This window comes from Schistocerca nitens, chromosome 7 (assembly GCF_023898315.1).
Source record: "Schistocerca nitens isolate TAMUIC-IGC-003100 chromosome 7, iqSchNite1.1, whole genome shotgun sequence".
Taxonomy (NCBI): domain Eukaryota; kingdom Metazoa; phylum Arthropoda; class Insecta; order Orthoptera; family Acrididae; genus Schistocerca; species Schistocerca nitens.
The window spans coordinates 567,448,716-567,462,568 of NC_064620.1; the positions used below are offsets into that span (position 1 = coordinate 567,448,716).

The 13,853-nt window shown below is 42.8% G+C and overlaps 1 pseudogene; it reads left to right on the top strand.

The window, feature by feature from the left end:
* The first annotated feature begins 12,333 nt into the window (after positions 1-12,333).
* LOC126196065 (5S ribosomal RNA) lies at positions 12,334-12,450 on the top strand (annotated as a pseudogene).
* Positions 12,451-13,853: the final 1,403 nt, after the last annotated feature.

Below are 13,853 nucleotides of genomic sequence, written 5' to 3' on the forward strand. Positions count from 1 at the left end.
AGAAGCGAATCCACCGTTGCCTGGTCGCGGGTGATCACTCGCATTTTTGCGATTGGAGTTCCTGTCGCCCTGGATCGGATTCTGACCACTTTTTCGAATTTTAGATTTAGTTCTCTGAGCGCCTCTCCTACGTCGTCTTCTGTCACATCGAAGTCAACTTTAGTGATTACGACACTTAGGCTTGGTGAGAAAGACTTTGGTCTTGTTGATTCTTGGTTTATTTCGGAGAGCTTGATTGACTGTATTCTCATTTCGGGCCTACAGTGTGTTTTTTGAGCTTTTTGATTGTGAGTTCTTCGAGATTTGGATTTCGGCTTACTAGGACAGCGCTCCCGTTTCTGTTAAGTTTGATGTCCAAGATTTCCGCGGCGAGATTGACTTGCTTTAGTTTTGTGTACAGAGACTTTGTAGTTTCCTCTTTCTCAAGGTTTGTCAGTCTCACTGCGTATTTCTGGGCATGGGTGATTGGCGGTTCTTTCTCATCCGACGAGGTGTCGCTCGTATGACTTTTCCTTCTCGATTTTACTTTTGTGAAGTAACCGTCGTGTTCATTGCCTTTTATAATTACGCTGATGAGGGGTTGACTGGGGTCCAGCGTTTCCTCATTAAGAGGGGGCTGGTGCGGCTTTTCCGCAATTTGGTTGTGTGCTGGTATGGTTCCCCTGTGGTATCATTTGTGTGCGGGTGTTGGTGTTGGTCTTCCGTGTTTTCGTTCGTGTGATTTTCCGGCTGTCGAGTCATGAGATTTGGTGTTTAAGTGTCCGGTTGTTTGTTTTGCTTCCGTTTTTGTCTTGGCCTTTCAGTTTGCTTCGACATGTTGGGTTTTTGTATGGCCTTTCTGTCTTGTGTTAATAACCCTTCTCACGGGTTCTATCTCTTGCCCTGATTCTATGCCTTTGCCTCACTAATGGCGGGCTGGCCGACGTAAGCGAGATAGATCTCCTGCCAGCCCACAACAATATATATAAGCTGTACATTCAATTTCACCTGCGAGTTTTATTCTAAATAATTTGTTTTATTTCTTTTTATTTATTTTTGCTAGTAAGAGGGAGATGTCATGTCATTAAATGGTTTGCTGGGTTTTGCTAAGTGTGCGTGACACTGTTTCTTTTGCTTACTTTAGGTGAGGATATAAGCAAGTTAATTGTGCCTATATTGTGACGTGAGGACGGTGAGTGATGCCGCAATTTCTTGATGCGTATCCAATATAGCGACTAATCTTTTTACAACATTTCATAGTTCGTAGTCAAATTATTTATTACGACTGGTGGACCCCTATAGTACAGTAGTTCAGAAGTTTCTTGAAATCAAATTTGTGATGGGATGTTTGGACAGGATTGATATTGAATGACCACAGACACCAGTTTCGTTCATGTAAATTCGGACACTAAGTTTATATGTAAGCAAATGGGCGTTCATTTATTGATCATTAACCACAAGGAATTAGGCGCACTGTTTTTGTAGAGCATCTTCCAAATCGTAACTCTGTTCCTTTGAATTAGCGTAGCGCAGCATGAAATACGTTTGGTGGCAGATAATTTTAAACATTAGAGTCTCTTTACACCACTTAACACCCCAATAATTTATCACTGTCCTTTAACGTAACTGTTAGTATTTTTTACGCAAAGTGCCGCCAACTAGTCCAACAAACGCCATTACTTGTCTCTCTTCAACCATTTGTCCTTCGTCTAAATCTCCATCCTCTCATCTCGATTCGGGTTTTCCGTGGTTTGCCTTTGTAATGTGGAAGGATCACTTTTTTCATATATGGCGATATTTGCACAATTGAATAATCAATTAAACTTGCATCTGAAAATCTGATGAAATATGAACTGAAATGAGCCACCTGTGATGAATCTGAAGTAGACATGAATTATTCAGTGGTTAAATGATGCTTCTGTTGTATGATACGTCCTAATAAAAAGTGAACAAAACCAGTAATATATGGGATGCTGAATTTCACTGACGTTTCTTCTTCAGTAAAGAAAAGGGATAAACTTCAGTGACTTTTATTTGAAACATTCCTTGCTTCTAGAAAAAAACATAAAATCTAGAAGGTGGGTGGTGCACCTGTGTATGATTAAGCACTTCTAAAATAAGTAATTGTTTTCCATGGTAGATTTACAGTACAATAGCTTGAGAATAAAACAAGTTTTCAAAGGCTAGTGTTAAATAAAATTTAAATCACAACTCAAGGAAACAATTTCACACGTGAGAGTAAACAAAAGAAATCTCTGAGACAAAATCTTAAACATAGCACTGCAGTAACCTTGCAAGTGAATTGGGGTCAAGTTACACACATCTTTTGAATACCCTGCTAAAGTTTTACAAGAGATGCAAAACAAATCTTCACATCTGTATTCTCATACATTCACAACGAAGAGAGAAATGGAAAGTTAAAATTCAGCACTGTTTCAGTTTAAGTAAAGAAACTGAGAGGGAGAGCAAGATGATTGTGATGTGTTGGTGAATGTGCCAACACCTTGTAGATAGAGGAGGCCGAAATGCACGCTATCTAACGCAGACGGGCGTGAATTCTGGAACAGGATAAGTAGTGAATTCTAATAAGAAAAGTATGCAGCTCCTCTAATACTTAACTTTTATTTATCTTTGTTGTGAATACAGCATTCTTGATGAGACATTTCATACGATAACTATCAAACTATGTAAGGCTAACGGCGCCTTGCTAAGTCGTAGCCATTAACTTAGCTGAAGGCTATTCTGTCTCTCGGCAAATGAGAGCAAAGGCTTCGTCCGTATAGTTGCTAGCAACGTCGTCGTACAACTGGGGCGAGTTCTCGTACGTCTCTCTAGACCTGCCGTGTGGTGGCGCTCGGTCTACGATCACACAGTGGCGACACGCGGGTCCGACATGTACTAATGGACCGCGGCCGATTTAAGCTACCACCTAGCAAGTGTGGTGTCTAGCGGTGACACCACAGATTGGTTTTCAAAACGCGTGTTTCAGATCATAGGGGGGGGGGAACAGTATCAGTCGTGGTTAGGAAAAGTATAATGATTGCTCGGAATTTTGTTAAAGGCGAACAATTTCGTCTCGGAAATCCTCTGCGAAGTGGAAAACGACTCTCAATACGAGGCAGAAAGATGCTCGCCAGCTTGCAGAATGTTGGCTCTGAGCACTATGGGACTTAACTTCTAAGGTCATCAGTCCCCTAGAACTTAGAACTACTTAAACCTAACTAACCTAAGGACATCACACACATCCATGCCCGAGGCAAGATTCAAAACTGCGACCATAGCGGTCGCGCGGTTCCAGACTGTAGCACCTAGAACCGCTCGGCCACCTCGGCCGGCAGAATGTTAGAACAAGCAGTCACTTACCATAGCATGTTTTCTTCCGTGCACACCACTCTATTCATGAATCAAACGAACAAATAATGAAAAGGAACTTGTTTTAGTTCTGCGCGCATTACAACGTGGAAAAGGACTCCCGATCTTGATTCTGCACACTGACCTCGTTCCCGCGTGACGTCTCCTCACTAGTAACCTCCCACTGCGGCCCGCCAGAGCAGATATTTAACGTTTTTACATTTCTGCCATTTAATCCACAATGTCCACCAAAGACTGCTTTGTTTTTTCATTACTCCATACACTAAGTGCGCCAACGGCCTTGCCGCAGTGGATACACCGGTTCCCGTGAGATCATCGAAGTTAAGCACTGTCGGGCGTGGCCGGCACTTGGATGGGTGACCATCCAGCCGCCATGCACTGTTGCCATTTTTCGGGGTGCACTCAGCCTCGTGATGTCAATTGAGGAGCTACTCGACCGAATAATAGCGGCTCCGGTCACAGAAAACCATCATAACGACCGGGAGAGCGGTGTGCTGACCACACGCCCCTCCTATCCGCATCCTCAACTGAGGATGACACGGCGGTCGGATGGTCCCGATGGGCCACTTGTGGCCTGAAGACGGAGTGCTATGCACTAAGTGCAAGGCAGAGACACAGACATCATACTTCGATTGGTGTGAACGGCGTGTGGGTTGCTATTCTGTCAATCTGCGCAACGGATTATTCTGAGATGTACCCTTTACCCTGTGGCTCCTGCAAGATACAATTTCCACCCCCACACTACTACAGAAGTCAGACACATGCTCCTAATGTTCTAATGAGAAAGGCCTGAAAAACTTTCAGAAATAAATATCTTCTGGAGTCGTCCGCTGTAAAGAAATGACACAAAAATTCACAAAATTTCTTAAGTACCTATAGTTGAATTCTTTTATCTTGGCGGTTCGCGCCTGCCCGCCCAGACGCTGGAGATAGCTGCGTTGCCAGTTGCACACGACGCACGCGCCAATAGAAGCAGCGCCATAGTACAGCATAGTTCGCAAACTTACGTTTAGGGGGGAGCGCGCAGTTCATGAAGTAAAGCCACCACGGCCGCATTAAGCCTTTCACTGCTGCAGACACGTGCTCCCCGCATTCCGCGCTGTGGGCGATTTTGTCATCACTGCACTGCTCGCCCTGTGCAGACACATGGTGTTCCGACTGCTTTGACACACTTATTCGACTTCACATAAACTATTTGCCTCAAAAATTAGATTTTTACCTATCTTCTTGACTGATACCTTCCCCCCATAAATGACTTAATTTTGTTTCGATGTTCAACGCAGTTATTATGCAGCATTAAATATAGTAAACCTTTGCACGAAATTTTGAAGAGTTTGCAGAGGTAAAAGTCCATAGAGTATACTTTCCGTATGGTCGATTTTAGTTGCCACAATGTTTAGAATGAAATGTGGACAAGATACCTATATATTTCGTTTAATTTAAGTACCACATAAGTGTCGTATGTGATATTGAGAAATATTCCACCTTTCGCGACTGTAACAAAAGTTTTACTTACACTGGGCACGTTTGGCTTTATTTTAAAGCACTTCAATTAATCAAAAGGAAGTAGACAAAATACATTAAACAAAACTGTGGACTTACAAAAACATTAGGACTTGAATATACCGTCTGTCAGTGAGGTGCTCAGAGCTATGTCAAATATAATTTTGTGTGTGGCACACACAAACAGCATTTATTTGCTAAAACACTGATGAGCCAACACAAACGTTGAATATTGTGCTACCGCAGCACAAAACTACGAAAGGTGACTTGGCAATGGAGGACACAAAATACAGTCCTCTTATGATGCTTCAAAAGAGAGAAACGCGTCTGGTCTAAATAAGTCGCTTATCACAGTTGCAGAAGAGGGATATATTTCAATACCATTGGCAAAACTGCGACTGTGGAACAAAAACAAGAAATAGAACATGAAAACCATTGTGTATGTGCCATACCTTTCACCGATGGAAGTGCTTTAAAATAAAGCCAAACGCGCCGTGTGTGTATAAAAGTTTTATTACAGTCGCGAAAGACGGAATATTTCTCACTATTACATACGACACCTATGTGGTACTTAAATTAAATGAGATATTGTTATACAGTAAATATTATATGAAATTTAGGTATCTTGTCCACATTTCATTCTCAACATTGTGGCAACTAAAATCGACCATACGGAAAGTATACGCTATGGACTTTTACCTCTGCAAACTCTTCAAAATTACGTGCAATGGTTTACTACATTTAATGCTGCACATCAAAGCAAAATTAAGTCGTTTATGGGGGGAAGGTATCAGGCAAGAAGACGTGTAAAAATCAAATTTTTTGGCCAAATAGTTTTTGTGAAATCGAATGATAAGTATGTCAAAGCAGTGGGAACACCATGTGTCTGCACAGCCTAGCAGTGCAGTGATGACAAAGTCGCGCACAGCGCGGAATGCGGGGAGCACGTGTCTGCAGCAGCGAAAAAGTTAATGAAGAGGCAAAGCACTAGAAATTTCATTCAAACGAATAAAATTCGTGAAGTAAGGCACTCCAATATTGTTATTAAATAAAGAAAATATTACGCACCACACAAGGTTTGAACTCATAACCTTTCACTAGGCAGCCCAACACCTTAACCGTTCCGCTACTTTTTTTTTTTTTTTTTTGCATCTTCCCGGGGCGGACGTCGTGAGACATCCGTTTAAGTTCGTTGTTGATCGATTAACTCAGTTTTTTTATTACAGAGGACAGCTAACCCTCTGACCAAACACGCTGAGCTACCGTGCCAGCACTACCCCAGCTCATCGAACAGTGGAACTCCATAAGGACTCTAACACCTCACACAACTACTTACAAACACTGTGGTATGACTATGAATTACTCACGCTTCGTCGAAGTACAATAGGAAATAAACAATTACCGCTGTTCTTTATTCCGAAAAAGCAGTTCGTGAGATTGAAACAAACACCTTTCCTTGCTATCGCCTGAATTAGGAGTCTTATTGCTTGTTTGGTTTAATTAATTAATAGAATATGAAGCAATTGGTATAAAGAATGCTTTTTCCAAACTTTCTGTAAAAGAAAGTCTGCTATCACGACATTGCTTTTGTTCTATTACTTTATTTATGACTGAACGTTTCTAAAACTGAAGACACTCGTCCGTGCTCTGCACTGCTGTCGAGATATGGCAACGTCGTTCTCTGTTCATTGGCTGATTGTGTTTTGTGACGTCAGATGCGCAGAACGAACCTAAACTCGGCCGCCAAGATATATGACGCGCACTATAGTGGGATGCTTGGGTACTGGAGTAGTGTTAGTTGGTGTAAGAAAAACATGAAACTAACGAAAGTTATTATTTATTTTGCAAAATTCTGAGAAATCACAATGGCACTTTTAGTTATGAATTGAACAAGTTATATCCTGGTTCTTTTTGGAATGTGAAGTTACCTCTCAAGGATAGGATTCGATAATGAAATTTCTATACAAAGTTTAAGATTGTTATTGACTTGCCAGAATGGCTGAGAGGCGCGCCTACTCAACTTGAATAATTATCCTTTAGAATGTTGCTAGGTACGGTCGAGGCTGTCGCGTGTGAAATGCAGTGAAGTGTACTGTTGTGGAGGAAATAAGGGGCTCGCAATAGCTGTAGCGCACAATACCATAAGCTGCGATGACTGCTGTCTGCGCCGCTCGCTGCTGACAAATAAGATAACTCTCGTTCTATCTGGATTGACCTTCGCCAATAAAACTCTCCCTACGCCTTGATGAATTCAAGGATTCCTATTTGTCCCTAGTCTAACTATTGGCGTGGTACACCGGTCAGATAACCAGTCCACCACGATGCCACTCAAAAATTCGCTCGCAGGCGTTTTAACTATAACTCTGTCCGTTCACACCGCACAATGAGTGTGCCGGCCAACTGAACAACGCTTAATCGCATGGACTCAATACAGAGTTGCACAATGATTCGCTCTCAACAGAGGTGCTCTCCCAGTGAAGTAGTGAGGAAAGACTTGTTCCTCGCTCCAAGAGCGACAACGGAACGGCGCCTCTCCACGCCAGACATGAAAAGACGCCACATCTTTCGGTCTCCTCCATTACTTCTTCAGCTCAAGGCGTCATAAATATCGTCTGCCAATCAGCATTGCTCTTCTAAAACGGGAGAATAACGTTTCGTTTAAGGCGACCAATCCAGAAATCTGTAGTATCAGCATTTGGCGTTTGCTGTCTCCCTGTTAAAATCTCTGAAACTGCGTGCTATGTGGAAAGAATGCGTAGGTTGGACGCTCCTTCACAATGTAGCGGAGTTTGCTTTTCCATTTCCCCTTTCACTCGGGCACACGCTGTCTGCTCCACGGGTGGCCGAGGTTGACTCGTCCTCTGAAGGGACCGGCCTCCCGGTGTGTGGTCTGCCTCTTTCGAACTAAAAGCTCCTGTGACCGTCGTGTCTGGAATGTATGTGTGTACGTCAGCCTCGAGTATTTCAACCCCGGTGCGCACTTGTTATTTGCATATTGTTTTCATGAATTCATACAACATTGACTTTATCTTATCGAGTTTGGGTTCAAATGAAGCGTCTTGATGTGCGGAATACGATTGTGAGGGCGGAATATGTTAGCAATGAAGGTCAGGAGACCACGACGTCTTACACTGGTTAAAGATTAATCTTCCACAAGGAGTTACAGAGTCGATAGAGGAAATGTAATCACAGGCCTTAAGCGAGATGCCAGACAGCATGTAGAAGTAGTAAAACAGTAATAGTAACGGAGAGATGCGTCTTTTTCGACACCTCACACTTCACACATCATCGATGAGGCTGAAATTTAATGATTTTTGCCTACTCTACAGTGTGTGATTATGGATGCGAAAGCCGGCCGGAGTGGCCGAGCGGTTAAAGGCGCTACAGTCTGGAACCGCACGACCGCTACGGTCGCAGGTTCGAATCCTGCCTCGGGCATGGATGTGTGTGATGTCCTTAGGTTAGTTAGGTTTAAGTAGTTCTAAGTTCTAGAGGACTTATGACCACAGCAGTTGAGTCCCATAGTGCTCAGAGCCATTTGAACCATTTTGGATGCGAAAGTTTGACTCCACTGCGTCGTAATCTGTTCGGCGTATAAAGAATAACCCACATTGGACCAAATGTCTGTCTGGGTCTAAATACAGTGCAGAGAGCTGCAGTGAAGCCGCTAATGCAGTCCTGCGCTGGCCAGTGGAGTCGGTCTGGCTTTTGAAACCGTTGCACTTGTACACTTACATCTGCACTCGACATTACTGCCGGAAACATCATGATGTGAGCTAGTTGTTACAGCCAGGTACTTCTCACCACAGTTCTACTTCAGGCAACATACACTACTGGCCATTAAAATTTCTACACCACGAAGATGACGTGCTACAGACGAGAAATTTAACCGACGGGAAAAGATGCTGTGATGTGCAAATGATTAGCTTTTCAGAGCATTCACACAAGGTTGGCGCGGGTGACGACACCTACAACGTGCTGACATGACGAAAGATTCCAACCGATTTCTCATACCCAAACAGCAGTTAACCGGCATTGCCTGCTGAAACGTTGTTATGATGCCTCGTGTAAAGACTTTGGTAAAGGTCAGATTGTAGCCTATCGCGATTGCGGTTTATCGTATCGCCACATTGCTGCTCGCGCTGGTCGAGATCCAATGACTGTTAGCAGAATATGGAATCGCTGGGTTCACGAGGGTAATACGGAACGCCGTGCTGGATCCCAACGGCCTCGTATCACTAGCAGTCGAGATGACAGACATCTTATCCGCATGCCTGTAACGGATCGTGCAGCCACGTCTCAGTTCGGAGAGCATGGCTGCGGTTACACTTGACGCTGCATCACAGACAGGAGCGCCTGCGATGGTGTACTCAACGACGAACCTGGGTGCACGAATGGCAAAACGTCATTTTTTCGGATGAATCCAGATTCTGTTTACTGCATCATGATTGTCGCATCCGTGTTTGGCGACATCGCGGTGAACGCACATTGGAAGCGTGTATTCGTCATCGCCATACTGGCGTATCACCTGGCCTGATGGTATGGCGTGCCATTGGTTACACGTCTCGGTAACCTCTTGCTCGCATTGACGGCATTTTGAACAGTGGACGTTACATTTCAGATGTGTTACAACCCTTGGCTCTACCCTTTATTCGATCCCTGCGAAACCCTACATTTCAGCGGGATAATGCACGACCGCATGTTGCAGGCCCTGTGCGGGCCTTTCTGGAAACAGAAAATTTTCGACTGCTGCCCTGGCCAGAACATTCTCCAGATCTCTCACCAACTGAAAACGTCTGGTCAATGGTGGCCGAGCAACTGGCTTGTCACAGGACGCCAGTCACTACTCTTGATGAACTGTGGTATCGTGTTGAAGCTGCATGGGCAGCTGTACCTGTACACGCCATCCAAGCTCTGTTTGACTCAATGCCCAGGCGTATGAAGGCCGTTATTACGGCCAGAGGCGGTTGTTCTGGGTACTGATTTCTCAGGATCTATGCACCTAAATTGCGTGAAAACGTTATCACATGTCAGTTCTAGTATAATATATTTGTCCAATGAATAGCCGTTTATCACCTGCATTTCTTCTTGGTGTAGAATTTTTAATAGCCAGAACGCTGAAAAGAAAATTTATAAAACCGGAAAAAAGGACGTCAGAATTTTAGAGAAATAAAATGCAAGGACACAACACGGGAAAAAGTTCATAATGAGATGTGAAACAAATAATGCGTGGCAATACGATGTTCTAAATCTGATAATAATTCCTTTAAGGAATGAAAGGCATCTGCGTTTAATACAGTGCTGCTATAATGAGCAGGACAAATCGATTGATGTAATTCCATCTTAATCGTAGTGATTAAACATTAAAAATCCTTAGTTAGGTCCCACATTACGATAGGAGCACAGACTCTGAACACAGTTGAAACAGTAGCAACTCTTTAATAATCTTACTATCGTTTTATGAAAGCCTGCGTTCTGAAATCAGTGAGTTTGTTTATAAATATCTTTTCTGCCACCAGTCACGACTTTTTTTAATTCGTATTTTACACGATGCGTTTCGGGAAATGATTTCCATTTTCAAGTGTGTTTTCTCTTTATACTATGCCATTTTTAGGTATTGTTTTCGATATTTGAGGTTCCACTTTGTGTTGTTGACTTTACTGCCATATATAAAAAACGCATAATTCTTGGTTAGTCATCGATTTTTATATGTAGTTAGTAGAAAAATTTGGAAGACATTGAACTTACAGTTTTCTTATGACTCATTTGTGGAGAGTCTCAAATTGTTCAAATGGCGCTGAGCACTATGAGACTTAACATCTGAGGTCATCAGTCCCCTAGACTTAGAACTACTTAAACCAAACTAACCTAAGGACATCACAGACATCCATGCTCGAGGCAGGATTCGATCCTGCGACCTTAGCAGCAGCGCGGTTCCAGACTGTAGCGCGTAGAACCCCTCGGCCACAGCGGCCAGCTCACACAGGTTATTAATGTACAAGCATTTCACATTTGCTACACGTATCTCGCGCTTGCATTAACATGTGATCCTGTAATTTTAATCACTTAAATATGTTACATATTCAAATGTATTCCCGAAATTTCGTTACTCTTTATTATTTATTTTTTTCTGTTGCGACTTTTTTCCGTCAGTGTATTTCTGACTGATTGTCTCTGTAACTAGCATCCGCCCACATTATGACCACGCTATCACATTCAGGATCGGAATGAATACTCATGACCAGACAAGATGTTGATGAGGTATTTACTAAAACTCTTAGACCATTATTCAGTACGGTCGAGCTAGTACATCGTTTTGTTTTAGATCTATCTGTAATGGTAGTGCATGCTGGTGTGCTAAACACGTGAACTTCCTCCTGTAGTTTTTGACTTGTACGATTCTTGTGTGTTGTGATGTCCAGAGCTTATTGTGTTTTCAGGAATATCCACATCCTATGATCTTCGAGCAAAAAGTTCAGTTGCTAATATTACATGAAAGAATGTTTAAGTAAAATTCGATACCCTCTTGAGGCACTGTTCTAATAAGACTGGTCTTGGCATACGGTTCCTCAGTCGACAGGGAGATCTGTCTCACTATTTAATGTTTGTTGAGTAGAATATAATTCACACTTCGTTCTCCCACATGTACATTCCGCCATTTCCCTATACCGCTGTGACATCACTGAGCTCTTCTTGAGTACTGAATAGGAAATATTTAATAAAACCAATTCGCCAGATCATCGTACTGAAGTCTCAATATGAATTTCGCTTGCCTTTTTCAGATAAATCGTCGGGTGAAATATAAGTGAACTTTCGTAGAGACGTTACGTGATATTGTTCACGGTACAACAGGGATATAGTATCGTTTTCTCCACTTTTAATAAGAATCATAGTAGTTTCTAAAATTCCACGACATATGGGAAAAAATGTGATCCAGAAAATTAAGAACAGAATAAGAGTAACAATCAGGAACTGAAGCAGAAGGATTGTAAACGAGAGACGGGCACTTTTCAGGTTGACTAACATTTTTAGACCTCATATAACTAGACAAAGGAAGCATGAGTAGGTTTCTGTACCAGTGGAATGAGATGACGTTTGGAACGAGGTTAACGAGAAATAAAGGCCGCGGCGCGTACGTCACGAAGGTAGGCCAGAACTCGCTCGCTCAGCTCGGCCGACAAAATGCGTTTCTAAACCTGTTAACTCGCAGCTAAGCGTGTACGTACTACTGAGAATTGCATCTTCTAGTGGAATACGCTATTACGAAGTCTTACAGATTAACAGTACTACAACAAAATTTAATTAAAGATTACTACTCGATATAAATTGTATAACGACTTGTTTATAGCATTTAGTCTCCTCTGCTTAACAGTCCTCATTTCATACAAGAAGTGGCGCCTTGTGCATTTTGGCATGATTTTAATTTTATTGTAACCCAGTAAAGCCGCAACAAAGTATAAGTAGGCGTATGGACTTCGAGGCAACAGCCTTGCCGCAGTGGATACACCGGTTCCCGTGAGATCACCGAAGTTAAGCGCTGTCGGGCGTGGCCGGCACTTGGATGGGTGACCATCCAGTCGCCATGCGCTGTTGCCATTTTTCGGGGTGCACTCAGCCTCGTGATGCCAATTGAGGAGCTACTCGACCGAATAGTAGCGGCTCCGGTCAAAGAAAACCATCATAACGACCGGGTGAGAGTGTGCTGACCACAGGCCCCTCCTATCCGCATCCTCAACTGAGGATGACACGGCGGTCGGATGGTCCCGATGGGCCACTTGTAGCCTGAAGACGGAGTGCTTTTATGGACTTCCGATCATTGTAGGACTAACAACAGTAAGACTCCATAATAGCGGATTCCAGTTGAAGATGCAATTTTCGTTTCTACGTACACACCTAGTTACAGGTTAACAGATGTAGAAACGTAGTTTGTCTGCTGAGTTGAGCGAGCGCACGCCTACCTTCGTGACGTACGCACCGTGGCCTGTCTTTCTCGTAGGCCTCAATTTGGAACAATCTAGAGAAATATTCAGGGGCCGCAGAAGGAAATGAAACTGGTGTCTAAACACCTTGACAGAGAAAAAAAAGTGCTACTTCCTACCTATAAGACGATACCACCAAGGGTTAAGAACAGATTCTTAATGATGTGAGGTGTGCAGAGAGAAGTAGTGCCGCCGTCAACAAAATTTTGTGGCATGATATTGCTTGAGGCTGTGATGGTGAAGGGCCGTAAGCATGTACTCTGGTTACGGTAACAAGAATTAACATTCCCCAGAACATATGTTTCCGGAGCTTAAAACTTGTCAACCGAACTTTAAAGCAATAAGTCTGCATCGTGTAGAGCAGCGGTGGTCAGCGAACGTGCGTTGCGAGCAACGTAAACAACCGGCCGGGCGGCTGTTAAAACTGCTGTGGAGCGACCTTTGTGAGACGTAAATGCTCCCACCGATACCTGCCGTATATAAGGAAACCGACTGTGATACACCGGCACTTCACCAGAAGGTGAAGAAAGCAAACAGTGTTCCCGTAACGTCGCTTCACACTGCGGCCTGATGGCACAAGAAATCTGGGAAGATTTTATTTAATTGATAACGCTGCGAAAACAAAACGAGCACAAAGAAAAATTTATTCATTATTTTCTTTTTTCATAAAAGTCTTTCTTAATTACTGTCTTCTTTTTGAATGTGAAGCATATACGTAAAAGTTGAAAATATGTTACTAGTTCCAAGCAAACAAGTACAGCAACAGATGCGGACAGTCGTAAAATAATACAGCGTTTCAATATTTTAATACAGCGTTTTTTTTTATAAATTGACACGCCTTTTTTTCTTTTTGTGTTTTTGTACTTATTTACCATTCAAATCAGTTGTATCTTTTACATTTGCGGCATCTTCAACGTATTTAACGTGGAAAAACGTAATTTTCTGTTACATGCGGTACTTTCTACAGTTACTCTAACATGGACACCAGACAGCAGTCGGATTTTTGTATTTTTTTCTATT